This window comes from Corapipo altera, unplaced genomic scaffold (assembly GCF_003945725.1).
Source record: "Corapipo altera isolate COAL_440 unplaced genomic scaffold, ASM394572v1 2, whole genome shotgun sequence".
In the NCBI taxonomy this organism is placed as follows: domain Eukaryota; kingdom Metazoa; phylum Chordata; class Aves; order Passeriformes; family Pipridae; genus Corapipo; species Corapipo altera.
This window is the reverse complement of record NW_020884890.1, coordinates 5,003,966-5,025,546: the sequence shown is the minus strand read 5'-3', so window position 1 is coordinate 5,025,546 and position 21,581 is coordinate 5,003,966. Positions and strand designations below refer to the sequence as shown.

General features: G+C 36.8%; 1 protein-coding gene across 9 annotated transcripts in view; it reads right to left on the bottom strand.

Moving 5' to 3' along the window:
• Positions 1-21,581, bottom strand: part of ADGRB3 (adhesion G protein-coupled receptor B3) — a 459,298-nt gene that overhangs the window by 416,088 nt on the left and 21,629 nt on the right. The gene's annotated exons all lie outside the window — the stretch shown is intronic.

Below are 21,581 nucleotides of genomic sequence, written 5' to 3'. Positions count from 1 at the left end.
GGAAAAATCCAAATAATCCAAAATAAAATTTGGGAAGACCCCCTAGGGTTAGATATAATTTTCTGTGTCTGTTCTACCTACAGAGGTAACTTGTCATCTCTGAGCTATAACACTTTCTCTTTCAAATATTTACTAGATTGCTATATCAGGCTGTTGTACATTGTACTATAATAGGATAGACAAACTATCTGTTACATGTTATAGCTGCAGTTCTATTTCTGCCACAGGAAAATTACAAAATCTATACACACATCGTATAATGTGCATGGTATTTCCGTGGGACATTTTTCTTCCATCCTTGGCTATCTTATCTGAAGTTTGTTTGTAGGGATGATGCCTGATATTTTAATCATTTGGGCAGATCCTGCAAGTACTCTTTTAGGGAAAACAGTAGCATTGATACAGATTTACTTTTTTTTTTTTCCCACCCTGGAATTCTAACCCTCAAACATATAACCAAAATAAATTAAAAGAAAAAACCCAACACACTTCCACTAAAATGCAGAAATGGACAATATTTATTGCTTATAAAATGACAAGTTTGAAATCTTATGAGCATGCTTTCAAGGTGAAACTATTACCTTTAAGAGGAATATCCCAGCTTCAGCACAAGTTATTCAATAGCTACTTCCAGTATTAAAAATGGCCATAAATTCAACCTTTAGTCTGTGAAATGCAGCATTATAAACAACTACACAATGATTTCTACAGAGTCAAAGAATCACAGAATATGCTGAGTTGGAAAGGTTCCACAAGGATCATCGAGTCCATCTCCTGGCCCTGCACAGGACCATTCGCAAGAGTCACACCATGTGCCTGAGAGTATCACCCAAAAGCTTATTGAACTTTTGGTGCTTGGTGCTGTGACCACTTGCCTGGGGAGCCTGTTCCAGTGCCCAACCACCCTCTGGGTGAAGAACTTCTTAACTTCTTTCTAATAGCCAACCCAAACCTCCCCTGACACAAATTCATGCCATTCCCTCAGGTCCTGTCACTGGTCACCACAGAGAAGAGATCAGTCACTGTCTGCCCCTTTTTCCCCTCACGGGGAAGATGTAGACTGCCGTGTAGACTCCCCTCAGTCTCCTCTTCTCCAGGCTGAACAAACCAAGTGACCTCAGCCGCTCCTCATACGGCTTCCCCTCAAGGTCCTTCACCATCTTTGTTGCCCTCCTTTGGACACTCTCTAAGAGCTTAACATCTTATGTTGTGGTGCCCAAAACTGCACACGATATTCAAGGTGAGGCCACAGCACTGCAGAGCACAGCAGTACAGTTACCTCCCTTGATATGACCCTCTGAGATGTCTGCAGCTGTATGTTTGAAAACTAAGGCATATGAAGCATTAGAGAGTAATAATGGACCACAAATAATATTTTGTGGTTTGTTTGGTTTTTGTTGTTTTTTTTAAACAGGCTGTTTGCATAAATGTCATACATAGAATATATAGAGTGTGGGAAGTGCCAGTGTTTGCAGAAGTCTATCAGAGGTTGCATATGGCTTCCTTGGTCGTTAGTTCTGTAGCCACTTCCATTATATTATACACACCTATAAAGCCTGTTTATCTGAAGAAATGCACACATGTATCTACAAAGTTGCATCAAATTTGAAGCACAGCATATCACTTGAGCATATCTAGAGCAAGAGGTAACATGCCATAATGCTATCACATTTTTTCCAGGATCAACATTAATTTTCACTTCTCAAAAGGTCAGAAAAATAAATTCTCTTTTCTTTTCAATCACTGAACAATATTCTTGGACAGTGCTGAAATGGAGTCAATTAGAATATTTTGATACTCTCTGCTATACTTGAAATTAAATAATTTTAAAAGAAAGCAAAAGTTATTCAAGCAGCCAGACTGCCTCCTTCATGGAGCATAAAGCAAAAGTCAAAAGCAAAGCAAGTCAGAGACAGAACTAATCAGACATGCTAAGAAAAAATTAGTTTTGTTCTGTGTTCAGTGGATATATCTGTATTTGGAAAATTAATAGACTCTGCCACAAACAGTTCACTGCATTCAATTGTTTTTGAACACCTCAAAAGAACCTACATATAACAAGACAGGTACTGGGAGACCATATATGAATTTGGGCACAGGAGCCACTAGAGAAGTTCCTTTTCGAACAAATTCCCTAATCTGTCCAGATTTGCTGCATTAATATATTCTATTTCCTTATGAGCCAAAACAAAGAACTTAGTTCTGAAAACTCTGCAGCAGGTCCTAACTCACTGCTTATTTTCTATTATGGTGTAGTACTTTTGGTTTGGAGTCAGCGACTACTTCTTCAGGTCTAATAGTCCCAATTCATCTCTGCTCTAGTCTTTAATGGTCCCTTAGCTAAATGAAATATTTATTTTGAATCTGAGGAAAATTAGACAGCATTTTTGTTGTATGCAGTCAAGGTGATTTCAAATGTTATACCAAACACAAACATATATGAATTGTTACATGATGTCTGGTCAAACTTCATTGGTTAAACAATAACCACTATTAATTTTGTGTATCTGGAATGCAGCCAACCCTCAAGTAAACTCAAGTGGGAAGGGAATAAGGAGTCTTCTCTTTTTCTAAGGCCTCCGCAAATTCAGTGCAGAATTGCAGCAGTCCTACCCAGCACTCAAGGGAGTATATGGATTGCTGCCAAGTTCTCTACTCAAAAGCAAAACACAAACTAGGAAAGATAAAGAAATGCGGAACAATAGCCCTGCCGTGCCCTTGCACTGATAGCCACTGGTCTGATGTGCTAGAGATCGCTGCTACATGCCTCCCCTTTCAAGAGTGTCATACCGCCACCAGGCAAAATGTCTTCTCATGTTGCAATACAGGAACAGCACTGTAAATTTAGCTCATGATGATTTATTGGAGTCCTTCCAAAAGAAAATAATGGTTTTACAGCTGGGAAGAACTTTGAATAGCACTTATTGAGGTGCTAAGTCCCACTGAAGGACATGTGAACCTGGATAATTAGAAGTGTAGTTACTATGAGTATCTTTATCTCCATCACTTTGTATGTTAAAGGGAACAATACTTTCTTTCCCTTCAAACTAAAAACTGACGCTAAGAAGGCTTTTAAAATTAGTGAAAAGTCCACAGATAACTAAAGTGCTGTTTATAAATTACTAACTGAAAAGAAACTCATGCTTTCATACTTATCTTTATATTTGAAATATATATGCATTACACAAATATTCAAAGGCATAAAATAAAACAGAAGCATCACTAGTTTGAATGAGGATGAGGCAATGGTAAATTTGACATTAGCGATCCTTGCACATGATGAACAGTTTTACTAGGTACTGTATGACTATAAACACAGCCAGTTACTTCACTTTTTTTTGATAATTTAACCTGTTATCAACATTTTAGGTGTCATGTTCTTTATTAAGGAACTTGTTATGAATATATTATCTTGATATTGCCTTCTGCAAAACTCTATTTTTTTTTTACATTCACAGGATCTCTTTCATATCCTAAGACAAAAGTAATATGAACTGCATAAAAAATTCTATTTACCATTATAGGTTTAATATGCTCAGCTATTTACATGAGATATACAGTATTAGAATTTGGAGGTAGAAAACTTTTATTAAGATTAATAGTAGAAAAAAGGGTTAAAAAGGATATTATTTTATCTCAGTATATAATTTGCAAGTGCATAAGATCTCATCATCCACACAACTGAAGTTATTTTTAATCATGAAGATCAAGGATTAATCTCCTATATTCTTTCATCATGTAAGCTTTTATCATATGTTAATAATATAACTTTTATGTAATGTTAGATGTTGCAACTCATCAAACAGTAGAAAGATTAAAGTGAGAAAAAAAACATATGTAGGCCACACTGAAAAAAATACAGATGGAAATAATTAGAAACTAGCAAAGTAAACAGACAAGAAATGCTAAGAACTAACGAATGCCATCAAAAGAAATTTAAACATAAACACGAAAATCTGTCACACATGAAATTAGAATACCCCTGGAGAGCACACATTTTTAATGACTGCATAACAAAATAATCATTTTAATTATTAGTTGAGGAGGTCCTCTTATATTGGTTTTCAAATGTACAAAATTATCCTTTAAAAAAAACAAAACAACCAACCTCTTGTAAGCAGGATTCATTAGTAAGTGCAATGCAACAATACAACCCTTAGGAGAAGAGGTTTTGTAAATTCCTAAACTGTTGAAGATAATGGGAGCTTTTAAATGAAGAAAAAAAATCAGAATACAGTATAAATATAATGCTTAAATATCTGATGTGATGTGAAAATTGAAATGTATTTGAAGTACCACTTAATCATACACTTGTCTAGAAGCTAAGCAGTATAAAAAAACGTTTATTACATAAATAAATTCTGGTGTAACCATTTCACATGCATTTGTTATCAAAACACTAAATATAAGGACAAGAGTACAACTAATGGGAACACATTGTGAATTTTAGACTACCTCTGTGAATGCAAAATGCGTGAGTCTACAAAAGGTTTTTCTATTCCAGATGGAGCACGTTTCCGTCCCTGTCTGTCACCAACCATCAACTATCAACCAGAGAGAGCCCTTATCTCTTTTTTTTCCCTGAAGATGGTGATCAAAAGGGAAGATGTATCTTCTATTGTGAATTACAAGCATGCTGCCTTGTATTCTGCAGTTCTCCTGCTGTCTGGAGACTATCATGGCACTAAAACAACTCCTAATGTTTGATACTCTACTTAACCCTCAGTTACTTAGAGAGTTTGAGAGGAGCAAATACAAAAGGAACAACAAACACTCGCTCTGCACCCTCACACCATCACAGTCTGTCACATCAGGAGCGTGAAATCATAGTTTCATAGGAAGGGGTGACACTTTGCAAAGGACCAAAAAAACGTGGCTGTACAAGCCAGGAGCTTGCATGCATTTGACACATTCGGCTGCTTAAAACACATCACGCTGCTCATCTCTGGAGCACTGACAAACAGAGGATGATGATAATGTGGCAGGTAATATCTTTCTGTCTGATTGCTTTTGTGAATGGACGGTGGCATGCTCTGCCTTAGTAAAACAGTTCTCAGAATCTGAAGGAATCAAGGGAAAACCAGGAAAAGCACAACCACAACTTTAAAAGTAATGCCACATGATCTGACAATAAACAGGTCACAGCATGTCTAACTGCTTGGTGTTTCCTTCGAATAAAGTATCAGAGAGTAAGGCAAAGTTTCTGGGACACTTGAAAGTATCTCTTTGGTCCAACATTCAGAATGTAAATGTCAGAATCTCCCAATACTCACACCTTCCTTCAGCCAGCAGTTAGCCACGGTACTAAAGCATGAAGACTTACACCTCATTTTTTTTCAATTTAATTCAACCTCATTTCTTATGGAGATAACCCTTACTATAAGCTACAGGTTTGTTGGGATTTTTCTATCCTGAGCAGATACAGTTCAATTAGAATGCAACAAAGTAAACCAGAATGTCACAGAATTATAGACACATACAATCATAGAATCATTTGTGTTAGAAAAGACTTCTAAGATCATTAAGTTTAACTTTTAATCCAGCACTGCCAAGTCCATCACTAAACCGCATCCCTAAGTGCAACATCTACATGTCTTTTAAAAATGTCTTCAGTATGGTGACTCCACCACTTCCCTGGGCAGCCTGTTCCAGTGCTTGACAAACTCTTCCATGAATATTTTTTTTCCAATATCCAATTTACACCACCCCTGGTTCAACATGAGGCCATTTCGTCATGTCCTATTGCTTATAACCTGGGAGAAGACTGACCTCTACCTCACTACTACCTCCTTTCAGACAGCTGCAGAGAGTGATAAGGTGTCCCCTGAGCCCCCTTTCCAAGTTTTCAAGTTTCTTCTCCCAAACTGCATTATCATGTGTCTACTGTCAAAGTAATTATTCAAATAATTTGGTTCTCTCTTCCTGACTGAGTCAAGTTATTATATCACCTGTGCCTGGAAAGGTACCTCACCTCTGACATAATGGCTTCATTTTAATGGCTCATAAAACCGTATTATATATGGAATTCCTTTATTACCAGAGTTCAAGCCTCCAAGTACAACCTAAACCATTCCTTAAGTTGGTAGACAGAGAATAACATTCCTTGTTATCAAACCTTATATTACAGAGAATATGTCTTCATTTTGAGCTAAAAGACATAGTCTTAAATTCTGAGTAATTATTGCATCTTTCCTTCCCAAAGCCATTAATTCTCCATTTTATCCCTGCTAATTAAAAAGAATTCTATAGCACAGACTCATCATCATCCTCACATCTGCATGATGTCTTTCCTCTCTCAACAGCAATTACTTTCCCACTGACCTCTTACTGAACCGTCTTGTAACCCACATCCCAGTGTTGCATTCCCCTGAGCTCTGGCAGAAGGACAAAGGTTCCTACACTCAACAGAGTTTTTAGCTCACAATTACTTGTTGTAGTCATGTATGCAGTCAAAGTTTATAGCAACAGAGTTGCAGCAGATCGAATATCCTAAATGGTGTCTATTTGTATAAACTAATTTTCTCGTGCCAGACACACAGGCAGTCCTTGTCACTAAATGACAATAACTGGTATAGGTGCTCTCTTTCTCCTATCTGGAGGTAGCTCTTAATTCATCTTTCTTGTTCCTGTACTGACTAGTCCCATAATACATGAGTCTTGCCTGTATCCTTCATTCAGTGGTTCAACAGCTGATGAGTTGAGATTTACAGGGTAAATTTAGAGATGAACAAGAAAAAAGTCGCATTTTTGATAATATGCCTTCTGCCTATTTTTTACATTATCTTTAAGCTTCCCATGCTCATTGGGGAATGTAATGCTGACAAGTACATTTGGGGATTTTCTTGGAGACAATCACACAAGGTTATCTACAGATTTTTTCATTTCCTTTTCCTGATCTCTTATAAACAAGCTGATCTCTGAGCATTATAAAGCCCACTGCTCACTCATTCTTCTTTAACCTTCTGTACCCTTTTCCTGTTTACCCTCTTTTGGATAGACTGGTCTTTGACTGGTCTTTGCCTCTCACCTCACATCAGGAACTTTAAAATCCTACAGTTCTTATGCAGCACATAAAGACAAGAAAAGTAAGTACTATATCAGTTAAAGGAAAACAGATATATCTTGTTTATTTTACAGTCCAGGTAGCATAGCTTGCAGTTACATTGACACAACTAACCTCTGCAATGCCATGATGGTAATCATGTTCATATGGACCCATTGGATACCTGTCATGGTTTGAGATAGCCCCAAAATTCAATTCCCTAGATCCATCCCCCCCTCCCACATCTCAGCCTAATGTGAGATGGGTTTTTTCCAGACAAAACACAACCAGACTCAGAATGGGGGAAAGGGAATATATTACAATGACTGTACAAATAAATACTATAACACATTATACACACGATCACAACTATCTCTACCATGACATATAGTATTTACAATGGATCAGATCTCCTCTCCCCTCCAAATAAAAGTCCAGGAGGGAAAGAAGGACAGATCCCTTCCAGTCCCAAAGCAGGAGTCTCTTCTAAGGCAGCAGGTCTCCTCATCTCATGCATGCAGCAGTAACTGGATTGTTGTAGTTGGATCTCTGTTCAATACACACAAGGGGGTCTCCAAGCCCCTCGGCTCTCCTTCGGTCCAAGTGAAGGCCTCACCTGTGGGCTGCCAGCAGGGACAAGACTCGCGTCACCACAGGTATATCACGAAATGCAGGGGCATCTTCGTGAAAGTCCCTTCCTCAGGGGATTGAAATTCCCCTTTGCAGAGCTCCGTGCTCTGTCTCAAGGCTGCTAGCTTAGCAGCAGCAGCGAGGGGGGCCAAGGTCAACCCCCCCGCATTCCTTCTCCGTCCCGGTCCAGCTTCAGGACGCCTTTGAGCTTCTCAGCTCCTCTCTGCAGTGCATGCTGCACTTCAAGGTTCTTTCAAGCAAGAGTCCATCATCTTCCTCCTTCCAGGAGGTCTCAAAGGAGTTTGGGGGGTCTAATATCAGTTCTTACCCCCAGAACTCCGTAGTTCTGCTGCTACCTTCTGCTACTTCCTCCAGTTCAGTTCTTATCTGTCCTGGCTCCTGTCCAGAGTCTCTGGACACTGCCGCCGCTTCTGCTCTGTCTCTGCTCACTCAAGATGGAAAACATCTCCCAGCTCACAGCTACAGACACATAGTCCAGCTTAACACTGTTCCAAGTCTCTGTAGCCCTCAACTGGGGCTGGGGGGCCCCAGAGGCCCCGAGGGGCTCCGGGCCCCTTTTCTCGAAGCTCCTACAACATGGCTACTTCTTCTACTCCCAAACTACAACTCTTCTCTTCCGGTGCTTGTGATATGTTTACATTTCTGCAGGAGCACTCATTGGACAGAACTTCAAAACTTCCAGGGGTTTCCACCCCTGGGGGTTACCACTTTTCTTAGCTTCTGGGGGAAAACAAGGTTCAAACCACTACAATACCTTAATGGAACAATCTTTCGTTTGCTCCTGTATATAGAGAGATACCTTTTCACTCAGCTCTTCAGGAAAAGCCCTAAAATTCATCTCTTTTAAAAGATAACAGATAATTGGGATTAGAGACTTCACTAGCAATTACTAATATCATATTACCATGAATCAATTTTTTTAAAATAATGGTATAGGTACAGAATGTACTTTCAGATTAAATTTATTGTATATCCTGATTCATTCTAGGCACAGTAATTACCTTGTAGATCACTCTTAACACAAATTGATTTTCTAAGTTTTCTAAGAGTGTGCTCAATATCATACCCAAATAAAACACTGAACCTAATCAGAAAGCAGAATTCAGAGGGAAAGCAAGTAAATGATGAATTAGCCAATACCTCTAGAGAAACAGGAGAATGTGCAACTGCCATCAAAGGTAATGGGAGCATTTCACTCCCCTTAGGATTCTGGGTCTTAGTTATGAAAGCCTTTTAGTTGGGATTCCTCTCAATATAAAGATGTAAATCCTATTATAAACAGTCTCTCATAAAGAAATGGTAACCTCAGTTAATGGAAGCACTGCCATTAAGCGCATGATGCTAAGTTACCATTTCTGATTCAGGTTTTTTTTCCTCTCATGGTCCTCCTTACTATTTACTTCTTTGATAGAAGCTTCTATTATTTTGATAAAATCTAGAAGTATATAAATCACCCAACTACGGCCTTTTCCTTTTCGCTCTTTCAAACCTAGCAGCCACATACTAGGAAAAATTGTCAGGAATATCAGAAAAGCTACTTAATTTTTGGCATGGGTTCATGTCTTTTTCATACATCCATTTGCACTTCTACAAAAATTCAGAAGACTATCTGCAACTCAACAGTTACCTTTACAGAAATACTAATATGAAATACCATACCACCTTCCACTACTCTGGAAGTCCTTGTTCATAGGAATAAAAAGTCCCTCTACTAAACAAGCTTTCTAATTAGGGCCACAGTATTATTAATTGCTGCACTGCTCTTCTACAAGAGAAAATAGAGGATTAAAAATTATCCTGGAGCAGCCTATGGTTAGTCTAAAGCTGATAAAGAGAAGAAAACAACAGTACAAAAAAAAGGTTAAAATCTTTCACATAACTGAATTTTATTCTGTCAAGAGGATACTATTAAAAAGTCGGTGCCTACCAACAATTACCCCAGTCCAGCATTTGGTATATTATTGCTATGTCTTTTATTTCTTCAATAATAGAGGAAAAAAAACTATCTAATTTTTAGAGAACATAAAGAATCACAATTAGTTTAAAGCTTAGACAATGTGAGACTGGCCTGTCTTCTTCGATGAATGGAAATTACTGACACCACCTAAATTAATCTTAGAACACACTGAATAGTCAAAACAATACATTTCATCATTGAACATTTTCTTTGAATGATTATACCTCACCAAATTAGGTCACAGAACTAACATTCTTACTCCTCCCCAAATTTTCCATTAGTTTTGCTTAGCTTCTCTACAATCCTTTTATCTCCTGAAAGGATTTTCAAGTAAAATTTACTGACGGTGCAATTTTGCTATTGACTCTCGTGCTTTTAGAGAAAATTAAACTGTACCAAAACCTCCTGACTGCAGATGTTTTATTCTGAGTACCTTGCAATTTATAAAAATTATTACAAGTAGTAGATAAAATAATTCAAAGTACTTGAAAATATTAATAAATTGTTATTTTCTCCTAAGCTATAGATTTATCAATAAGAGTTTTAAATGCACATTAAAGTCTGGCATTAGTTTAACTTCTGATTTCCATTTTCCGTGTCTTAAAAGTTTCTTAAGAGGTAAAATGGCTCCTGTGAAAATCACCCCTTTAGTCTCTATTGCTCTGATGAACAAGCAAGGCAGAAAAATTTTCCTCCAAAACATCTTTCTCTAGTCTTGAATAACCACTTTCTTTTATGACCAGGACTGTGGACAACCAGGGACGGCTTAGCTTCCAGTGACTGGTGAGGTTTCAGCCTGCATTTTCTCAGGGTCTCCAAGCTGTTTAGCAGTCACATCCTGAACCTCAGTGGTTTACAGCAGTGGTACAGCATAAAATACCATGATGGAAGCCGTGACACTTCATCAGTGACTGACAGGCAGTGCAGTATCTGTGCAGTGCAGGTGGCAAAAAGAGATGGAAGCAATAACGTCAACATCCATTAAGCTGTCCCCAGTTGTCATTCAGATCCTTAAGTAACCACTCAGCTGTCTGGATCATCCTGCACAGTATAGCCAGCATATGTCTGCCAATTTTAATATTTATCCCAAGAAAACATAAAAGATCTTTATGCAGCCCCTCGTCTAAAGCGCTCCTAGTTTCTAAGAAATTAAATTCAGGAGTGCAGAGCAGGGATAATCTGCTGCAGAATCAGGGGACCACAATGGCAATAGAAGTGAGAGCAATTGAAGGTCAAAAGCTTCACTAAGACATAGCTCTGCTCACCAAGCTATTGAAGAGGAGCTCCACTGAATACATTAAGTGGCTTCACTCCTACAGAAAAGGCTGAGTGTATTTCAGGATAGAGCTTTTGATAGTTCTAGTAATAAGAAGAATTGATTGAAAATCTCTTTTTTTTAATACATAAACAAGAGAAGGAATGTGGATTTAGATATTAAGAAGAGGTGTAGGTTGATTATTATCCAGTAAATAGACAAAACAAAACCAGATTGGAATGAGCAATGAAATCAAGTCATCTTCCTTCTTCTATTTTGCTGTTCAGGTTTAAAAAGGTGGCAGTTCTTATTATGTTAACACATGTTCCCTAACCATTGAACAGATATTCACATAAGGGAAATTGCACTGAAACGGTATTTTAGGGTTTCAGTGGGTTTTTTTAAACTTTTAAAGCAGTGCCACTCAACTTCAATGGCATTTTAGCCATCAGTTGCTGTCTTGTCATGATCTTGTCTCCACCCAGTTCTGCCATGGATATTTTTGGTGAGCAGCTGACATGCTGGTGACAACATGGACTCCCCTAGATGAATCCACCAAATCTGGTTTTGACCTCCTTCACTAATTTTCTAATATTTTTACATCTTTTTTTTTCTGTGTATGAGTTCTTGAAAGATTGACAGGTGTTTTTGTTGGTAGTGGTGTTTTATTTTTAATTAACATAGAAAAGTCAATTGAATTTATGGAACTTTTAAAAATTTGAGGGGTTTATTTCTCAATTTTCCTTGTTTAATAAATTGATAATTCATTTGCCATAAAATGTTCAACATCCTCTACATACTACTAAATAATAGCAATTTGAGTGTAGTATTATTTTCATCAAGTAGGTTGAAAAGATTTGAGTTACTGAAAGAAGGATGTTTTCAATCCTTTTTTATAAATTCAGTGGAATGGTCTGCAAACATCACTACAAATGCTGCAAATATTTTTCTTTTTTTCATAATTAGACATTCATAGAGAAAAGAGAAGATAGCAACTCTAAGAACAATTCCGTTATCTAAAAACCATAAATGAGGCTTAGAAAAAAAGTATTTTTTACCTCATTTATACATAGTAGCAGATGAAGGCCATTATATTCACATTTTTGTTGACTAAATTCTTTAGAGCTTTTATTTCCCTGAGATATGTCATGATCCCTGTTTGGATTGGCTTGGTCAGACATTTTTAACCATTTGCAAAGAAACTGGCAAGGAGGATACATAGAGCTTGAAAGTATAAAGTACTTATTTATTGCCTAATAGACACAAAAGATAGCTTGGATTTAGTATGTTATCAAACTATGCATTAATATGCTCCCCAGTAAGAAACCCCAAGAGTCCTTCTTGGGATGGTGCACATCAGTTGAACGAAAAAAAGCTGGTCTCAGCTGGTCTCAAGGCACATATCATTACATTGCATCATTCACCCCATCCAGTCTGCACCAATGACATTGACTGGAGATCAGCCTAACAACGTAATTGCCTGGTTTTTTTCATTCCTGCCATGGGCAGGGATATCTTTCACTAGACCAAATTGATCAGGGCTCTATCCAGCTTGGCCTTGAACACTTTCAGTGGTGTGACATCCACAGCTTCTCTGGGCAAACTGTTCCAGTGCCTCACCACCCTCCAAGTAAAGAATTTCTTCCTAATATCTAATCTAAATCTATCCTCTCTCAGTTGGAAGTCATTACCCCTTGTCCCATCACTACATGGCCTTGTAAAAAGTCCCTCTCCATCTCTCCTGTAGGGTCCCTTTAGGTACTGGAAGGCTGCTCTAAGATCTCCCCAAGGCCTCTTCTCCAGGCTTAACAGTCCCAGCTCTCTCATCCTGTCTTCATAGGAGAGCTGTTCCGGCCCTCTTATCATCAACATGGTCCTCCTTTGGAACCACTTCAACGTGTCCGCATCCTGATGTTGAGAGTCCCAGAGCTGAACACAGTCCTCCACTCAAAGGGGTAAGGGGGAAACAGATAACAAAGTACCTTCAAATGACCTTATATATTCCTGTAAGTTGCAAATTTTGAAACTCAGTTTAGGTATTTCATTTGTCAGCGTCGTATCTATCCTTACTAAAAAGAGCTACAGTGGTGATTAAAACTTTAAGTTAGAGAAATTGCTTTGTATTTGGTATCACAAGTAGGAGTACTTAAAAATACCAATATTTTCCCCTTCTTCCACTCCTCTAGATGCTATGTATAAAGAAATTAATCCCAAACAGCTTACTTGAATAAACAAGCGCAGTCAAAGCCTCATTGTAACCATGCCAGGGAATATCAGTGGAGCAAAAAATCATGTTTGATTATATTTTAAATATCTATGCACCTGCTAAAAGAAGATTTTGTGACAAACATAAGCAAAAATGTATTTTTTTAGTAGAGATTTTTTTAGAAAAACATCATACTGTTTTCAAATTTAACTTTTGTTCACAGGAATCAATTAGATCCTTTGTGTTTGTTACAGTCAGATTAATAGGTTCTGGAAATTATTTGCTCTGTTCCCAATCTGGTACTTAACGTATGTGGTTGGTTACCTAAGGTCTTGTCTGGATGGATGGATACAGACAGAACTCCATTCACATCCCATACAGTCAGGCATGAGCCTGTTTTGGGCCAGAAGCAATTTAGTCACATTAGAAAAGTGTCATATTCTAGCAAAGGAGCTTTACAAAAAGGCACAAAAATTCACTAATGAGAGTACATTGTTTTTGCATCAGAACTGCCTCTTATCCAGGAGTTCAGAGTGTAATCAGAGGAGGTCAGGTCCCCCCTCCCACATTCATGTAGATGTGCCTGAAGTCATATTGCATTGTTTCTGCTCTCTGGCAGTATAACCGTATTTTTTTTCACAGGAGAGCAACTGGGGTACAATAAAACTCTAGTACAGAGGGTCAATACATACCCTGTACAATAACAGCTCCTAAATTATGATATAATGTACTTAACTGAAAATGGGGATTGACTTTAAAAGCTTAAACAACACATAAATTGCAGTATATTCATAGCTGAATAACTGTTACTAAATAAATAATCTATTGATTATTACTTATCAACTGAATACCATGATAAACAGATAGCCATTACATCAAAATGGAGTTATAAAACTGATGGGGATGTTGCTCATGTCTTAAAGTGCAAATTACATGATTAAACTGCATACCGTTATCCTTAAAAAAAAAAAAAAAAGTATGCTGTTCTACATACTGTTTATTTCACCACACTAACTGCTAGAATGAGGAAACTGGACACCTTTCAGAATGTTTGACAACAATTAGGAATGACAAATCTTAGTCCCCTCTGTGTATATACTGCTTAAGTATCCTAACCTGAATGGAGGCCAGCAGTTGGCTGAGTGATGCAGTAAAACAACTGCAGCACTCGGTAGAAAATTATATACTGTCCTCTAAGACACAGTTGTCTTCTGCTCATGTAGAATAAGGATGGGAGGAAATGTAGTGTGTGAATTTACATGTGAACTTCTCATGTAGGGGAAAAAAGAAAAAAACCCAAATATGTAGTGATTGGATGAGATGGAATGGCTTTAAACTGAAAGAGAGTAGGTTTGGGTTAGCTAAGAAATTCTTTAGTGTCAAGGTAGGGAGGCACTGGAACAGGTTGCCTAGAAGAACTGCTGATGCTCCACTCCTAGAACTATTCAAGGTCAAGTTGAATGGAGCTCTGAGCAAGCTGTTCAAGCGAAAGGTGTCCTTGTGCATGGCAGGAGGGTTGGAATTAGATGATCTTTAATGGTTCATTCCAACAGAAATCATTCCATGATTCTATAAATTAGCAGAAGAAAGAAAAAGGTTCGGATAAGACTAACATATGATAAAATAGATGTAAATCATAATGGAAAAGGTAACGGGAAGATTAGAGGACCCCTTTCAGAACAGAAGGATTTATTAAGCAAAATAACCAAAGGTTTTGTTTGGGCTCTGGTTCTACTCACATTTGTAATAACATGGATACCACTACTCTAAAGATTACATGCAATAATTCTAAGGTGGTAGTAAACAACGAGAACTGACTATTTTCTTGGGATGAATAAGAGCAAATACAGTGTTATTTAAGCAACAGCGACACAGACATTGGAGGTATAACTTACTAGGCAGCAATACTTAGGAGGAAATCTAGAGGTCTTTGGAATCTTAACTAAACCAGACTCAGTAATACCCAGTAGTTCTCAGAAAGCTAAATGTTATATTTGTCATCTGTGTCATCTGTGAGACACGAGGAGTAATCTGTCCTAACTAACAGTTGGTTTAAACTCTGCATCTTGCCTTGAGAATTGCTCTCGCAGAAGGTGGTTCACTTGGAGGAAATCTAGTGGAGAAAATCAGGAATTATAAAGCTATAGTTTAAGAAATTGGAGATAATTAGCCTAGAAAATGGAAGAGTTTTAGATGGAAGGATTTATTAAACATATTTTTGCAAGCTTATGTCTAGGGTGATCACAGACTTCAGTTTCATAAAAGATACCTACCAAGAAGAATGAAATATTTTTTTCTTTGGATTCACAATGATTATTAAAGGAACTGGTTAATAAGAAAAAACTTTTAGAAATCAAAATTAAATCAATCATAACCAAAATTTTTATTAAGGACAGCTAGTAAAACAGCTTGTCTGTGGTGGCTTACAAATCTGAGTCTCTGGCAGTGTCTAAAAATGGGTTCGATTTACATCTCTTCAGGAATGGTTTAGATCAAGTCCAGAATTTTTTGGGGGAAAGGAGGAAAGAGAAATTTCACTCAATATAATGAAATCATAATCTGCATTCAGAGCACTGTGCAGACAAGGAACCAACCAAAAACTAAAACTTTCCATATTTTTTTTCCAACTTGTACATGAGGCCAAGACAGACCTAAACATCCACAGATTTTCCATAAAAGGCAGACAATAGAGAATTTTCTGTTTGTTTATATTACTCCTGGGCAATATGGGAGATCACATTCATATCCCTAAATCGCTAATATTTTTCACCATAAGTAAGTTGCCCAATTACTGGACTGCAGAGTTACTGTCTTTCCCTTCCAAGTAAACTGCTTATAAAAGAAAACAGTTTTAACAGCAAAAATGAAAGGAACTTACCAAAAATCTAGAGCCTTTTGGAGACAGACAAGCATGATGATGTATAGAATTACTAGAGGAGATTCATAGGAGCAAGAGTTGAGATAGCAATGCTGCTTTTACTGGCACTCTAAAGAACTGGGATACTGAAGAAAGTAAGGAATAGTGTAATTTACTTCTACTACACGCAAGGTTAAGCTGAAGACTTTCTTCTACTTCTGCTTATTTAAAAGTTGGATGGAATGACAGCCATAAAAATTCATGTCTCAGGATTTTCAAACACAAGTTGCAGAAACACAAAAATGAAGATGTAGATTGTGAAATGAAAATATACTTGTCTTCTACACTGATAGTGTGATTCACACATTCTCACACTTGGGTTTTAAAGATTTGGTTGAAACTATTTAACTTCATTTTTGAACAGTTTTTAAATTCTTTCAAGTAAGGAACAGAAGAAATTATATGTTAGTTATGTAAGCAATCACTGATGGGCAAAGGCTCAAATCAAAGATTAAAAGAGAGTAAAAATAATAATACAATATTTAGAAAAGACTACATTTAATAAAATCCTGACTGGGTCACAAGTTTGCTTTGAGAAAGGAGGGTTAAAATTTTCTATTAACTCATCATTAAAAAGCATTCCCTGAGTCGTGCTAATATATATTATCTGTAAGAAGTCAAATTTTTGTATTGGCACATTAGTGTGTCAAATCCCACTACCATTGTCTTCATTAGAAACAAAAAGAGTAACAAGCAGTTTATGTTAGGATTGGGATTTATTTAAAAAAGGTTATATAATACTTCTGGAGATTGCAAAACCTTTTAGAAAAAGAAATAATTTATAAATTTTCAAGAATTTTACCATCAATTGTTTATGAATCAATCAAATGATGACATAAGACATTTGTTTAGCAACAGATTTGAAAAACACTCTATCCAGAAATAAAATATGCTAGCGGATTTAAGATTATGTAAGATTACAGCTTGTGTGCTATTCTGATGATTCATTTTGTTTACTGTTTTTTTACTATATGTTCTGCATTAAAAAGGTTAGAAAATCCATCTATATTTTGGTCTATAAAACCCACTGTCAGATTTTTGGTCTGCTTCAAAGCCTGCTTCTCTTGAACTGAGTATCATGAAGAGTAGCACAGATTGAAACTGGACCTCTTATACGAGGTTTACATTCTAGATGCTTAAATTACTTTTAAAAATTAATAAATGTACTGATGTTTTTAGATGAAATGGAGGTATATGTATAGTCTATTTGACCTTAAGCCCTGAGCATGTTAAGGCACAAAAGCCTTTTACTCTGTTGGTTTTATGAATCTGACAGAATCTAAAGTGAAAGGCAGGATTTTACTGCAGATAAATCACTGAAGAAATGTAAAAGATACTTATACCACAAAAGTCCAAGGTTGGATATTATCTGAGAATACATCAACAATACAGAAGTGGAATTCCAGTTATGAACAACTACAAAGATACACAGAAAGAAAAAGAACCTCTTATTTAATGATATTTAAGTCTGGAAAGAACAGTGTTATTGGTTTTTCTCAAAGAAAATGCTGGATTTTTTTTTTTCTGTCTTTAAATATACATCTATTTTGTATTATCTTACTTGAGGTTTTTTTTCAAGTTTTCCTATAATTGAAGAATAAACAAAGAACAACCAATGCAAGCTAACTCGTCTTGTGCAAACCAAGAATATACAAAAAATGCCATTTCAATGTTTCCCTGGTAGTCTAATGAGCAATGTATGTAAGTGAGGTACTCAATATAAAGTATATTTCTCTTTGGAAAGAATTTTTCAATGACATCTGCTTAAAAGATGAGATCTGGCATTTCTCTGTAGCAAAGACTTCAGAAATATCTATTTTCCCTTAAATTAAGAAATTTCTATATGGTTCTGTACAGAACACAGCATGTTGAAAAGAAAGGAAAAAAAAAAGAAATTTTCTTGACATTTTGCAAACTCTAACACATTCCTCCAGGCGCAAAGTTTATTTTTATGTCTCCCCAGCAAACTACTGTGCAAAAGACTTCAGGTTTTTTTTTGGGGGGGTGGGTTGTTTTTTTTGGTTTGGTTTGGTTTGTTTTTGTTTTTTTTTTTTAAGAAAACCAGTAGTGTTTATTTCCTGTGTATGAGAAGAGCTGAAAAATATGCAGGTCTTTTGAAAGATGTACTGCAAAAATAACAGAAAAGTTAAAATTTTCTACAGAAAGCAGCTTTCTGTGTTCTTACAATATCAAAGTGTTTCCAGGACTTATTTTGCCATCTTTTATATCCCTTTCATTTCAGAGGCCACTGTGTCCTTATAAATGGCATTTCATGTTCCCTTGGGGGAAAAAATAAGTATACATTTTAAAGCCACATTTTTGTGAACAAATACATGACCTTAATCTATTGTAATGTGTTTTCTAATAAAGATTTCTTCTTTCTTAAATACAGCCTCAATACACATTTGTTCATAGGAGCCTAGAAAATACCACATTGGATCTGAAAAGGGTGTATCTAATTAAGTATTCTCTTACTAGAAGTGTCTTGACGAGGAATTAAATGTGTTACAGATTTGAACTTTCTACATACTAAGAAAGTGAGCCTTCTAGAGTTCAATACAACCCAACTGACATATGTCAGAATCTTAAGTTTTCTTTAGCATTGAGTTTTGGAACATATAAGAATATACCTGCTAAAGGCACTTTAAATCTAAGACAAGTCTTCTGACAGCAGAAGAAATCCAAAGCAGACAAGTCTTTTCCAAACATCTAAAAAGTAATTATTCTGTGCAGTAAGAAATGAATTAAACTTCTCTCTTGTATAACTGAGGATGTTCTCTTTTATTCCTATAGCTGTCTAATCCTTTTTACCAAGATCTTGGTCGCAGTGAATTAATTCTTCGCTTTAGTATGACATGCTTGGTGTATTTAGCCCTAAGACAATCTAGGGGTGACATAGGAAATCATTGCAGGCTTTCCCCAGAGTATATTCTTCTCTAGTCTTCAAGGAATCAATCCTGTAATGAGAAATTGAGAAGACAAACAAGAAAAAATGCTGGAGGCTGACTGAAAGACTGCTTTTACCTTAATAGCAGAGAAGAAACTCCTGCAAAAATATCCTGATTTCTGAATATCCTGTGACCCCTTAAGAATCTCTCCAGGGTGAAGTAAGCTATTTTTTAAAAGAGAAAACAGTGACCCCAGGAAAGGTTAGCTTTGTTTTGCAGGTCCAAAACATTTTCTGGAGGTATTTAGGATAGAATTCACCTTACAACAGAGACTCAGAAAAAGCATTTACGCACCAGTTAGGTTCCATTTCAGTCTTGCTGTAAGCACTGAAACATGTAATTCATGAACTGTTTTTTTATTCTGAAATAAATGACAGTTTAATACTCATAAAACTCAATGAACAGAAAATCTCACCCTGGGGCAATGGTGATGGTTGGTCCAATTTGCTATCCCATGAGCTATTAAGCCTTCCTACCCACACTTTGTTTTGTGTCACTCATGCCCACTGGTCCTTCTATCATTCATGCTTCATCCATATCTGGCACTAAGATGTCATTATCCACATCCTGGGCTGCATCAAAAGAGGAGCAACCAGCAGGTCTAGGGAGATGATTCTGCCCCTCTACTCCAATCTCATGAGACCTCATCTTTGTCCAGCTCTGGGGTGCTCAGCACAGGAAAGACATGGACTTTTTGGAGTGGGTCCAGTGAAGGGCCACAAAGATGATCAGAGGGTTGGAGTACCTCTCCTACAAAGACAGGCTGAGAAAGCTTGGGGTTGTTCAGCCCTGATAACAGAAGGCTCCAGGAAGACCTCATTGTGGCTTTCCAGTACTTACAGGGGGCTTATAAAAGAGAGGGAGAGCAACTTTTTACACTGGCAGATAGTAATAGGACAAGTAGAAATGGTTTTAAACTACAAGAGGAATAGACGTTAGGAAGGAATTTTTTACTCAGAGTGTAGTTAAGCACTGGAACTGGTTGCCCAGAGAAGTTGTGGATGCCCCATCCCTGGAAGTGTTCAAGGCCAGGTTGGACGGGGCTTTGAGCGACCTGGTGTAGTGGGAGGTGTCCCTGCCCATGGCAGGAGGGTTGGAACTAAATGATCTTCAAGGACCCCTTCAAACCCAAGGCATTCTATAATTCTAGATGAAAAATACCAAATAAATTTAGCAGTTAAATTAGCCTATTTTGCCTACAATATCTTAATTATTTCATGTTGAGAGGATAAAAATATCCTTTCTTTTATTAACATACTGATTTATGAGATCATACAAATTCTTTACTATTAGATCATAGTGGTTTTAATGGAAAATACGATATGCATATATCAAATATATAATATCCACAACATATATTATGTCATGCCATGGCTGGGCTTCGCGAACGAAGATTTGGGAAAGCTCTATCCACATTTGTTACAGGCACGCTGGTGGCTAATGAGGCCAATACGAGATAGACATGTCCGATTGCAAAAGGCTCAGCAGAAAGACTCCTTAGGTGGTATATTCTGCAAGACACGATTCTTTCTGCGTTGTCTTTTCTCCTCAAGAGTGATCCTGCGTGTGTTCTCAAAGGAAACAGCAGCATTATAGATGGTGCGTCTCCAGACCTCCCGATTGGAGGCCAGAGTAGACCAGTTATGTTGATCAAAATATATATTATAGTCTCTAAGATATATAATCAGATTCATTGTAATCTATTTAGTGAGCAAAAACGTGTAACACTAATGCCTAAGATTAGGAAAAATAGAGACGTATTGCATGAAATTTTCCCATATATTACATTATTCTATGATCTTATAAAAAAAATTAAAGACTTGTAAATGTACATCCAGTTCACAAACAACAATAAATTTAGGTTGAAAGCCACCTTTTCAGTCTTTGCTTACATAGGGACTTTTTGTTTTGAGTTCCAAATCACCCTCTGACATCTCTTTCTCTCTGCAATCACCTCCACATATCATTCACTATTAGTGCTTTCAGGATTTATCCTTCCCATTTTATTCCAATTTAGTTCCAGGACAGAGCTTTAGTTTACAGTACTCTAAATTCTATTATTATATGTCCTTCCCATATTTCTAATTGATTTAAGTCTTCTTTCTTTTCTCCCAGTCCCCACTAGTACGTGCATGTCCTCCTAATTTATTGCTAAACTCCAGGTTTCACCAAGTACATTATTTTCTTTAAATCATTATTGAAGATATAAGTTCAAATATAAATTTATGCAGATGTCAGTACCCTATTGCTATTAATTTATACTGTTTGCATAGACCATAGTCTGATTTTAAATGTGTTAAAACCTAAATCAATCTGAATTAAGTTTTATAGAAATATGAGTAATATCCATATCTTCTCATTTAATGCTTTCGTTTACCCACTTTACAATTCCCCCCCCCTCAAAAAAAACGGTGGTTAACATTTATAGTATTAAAATAAATTTAATGCACAAAGTCGTGGTAATTGTTAACATCTTTTTACTTTCACATAGTGATATCCTTTCAGGTTACTTTCAAAGTTTTACTAGTCTAGAAATTGGATTCTTAGAACTCCAAAGTTAACTATTTTCTTTTTAAATTAAAAAAAAAAAAATTATACAATCCTG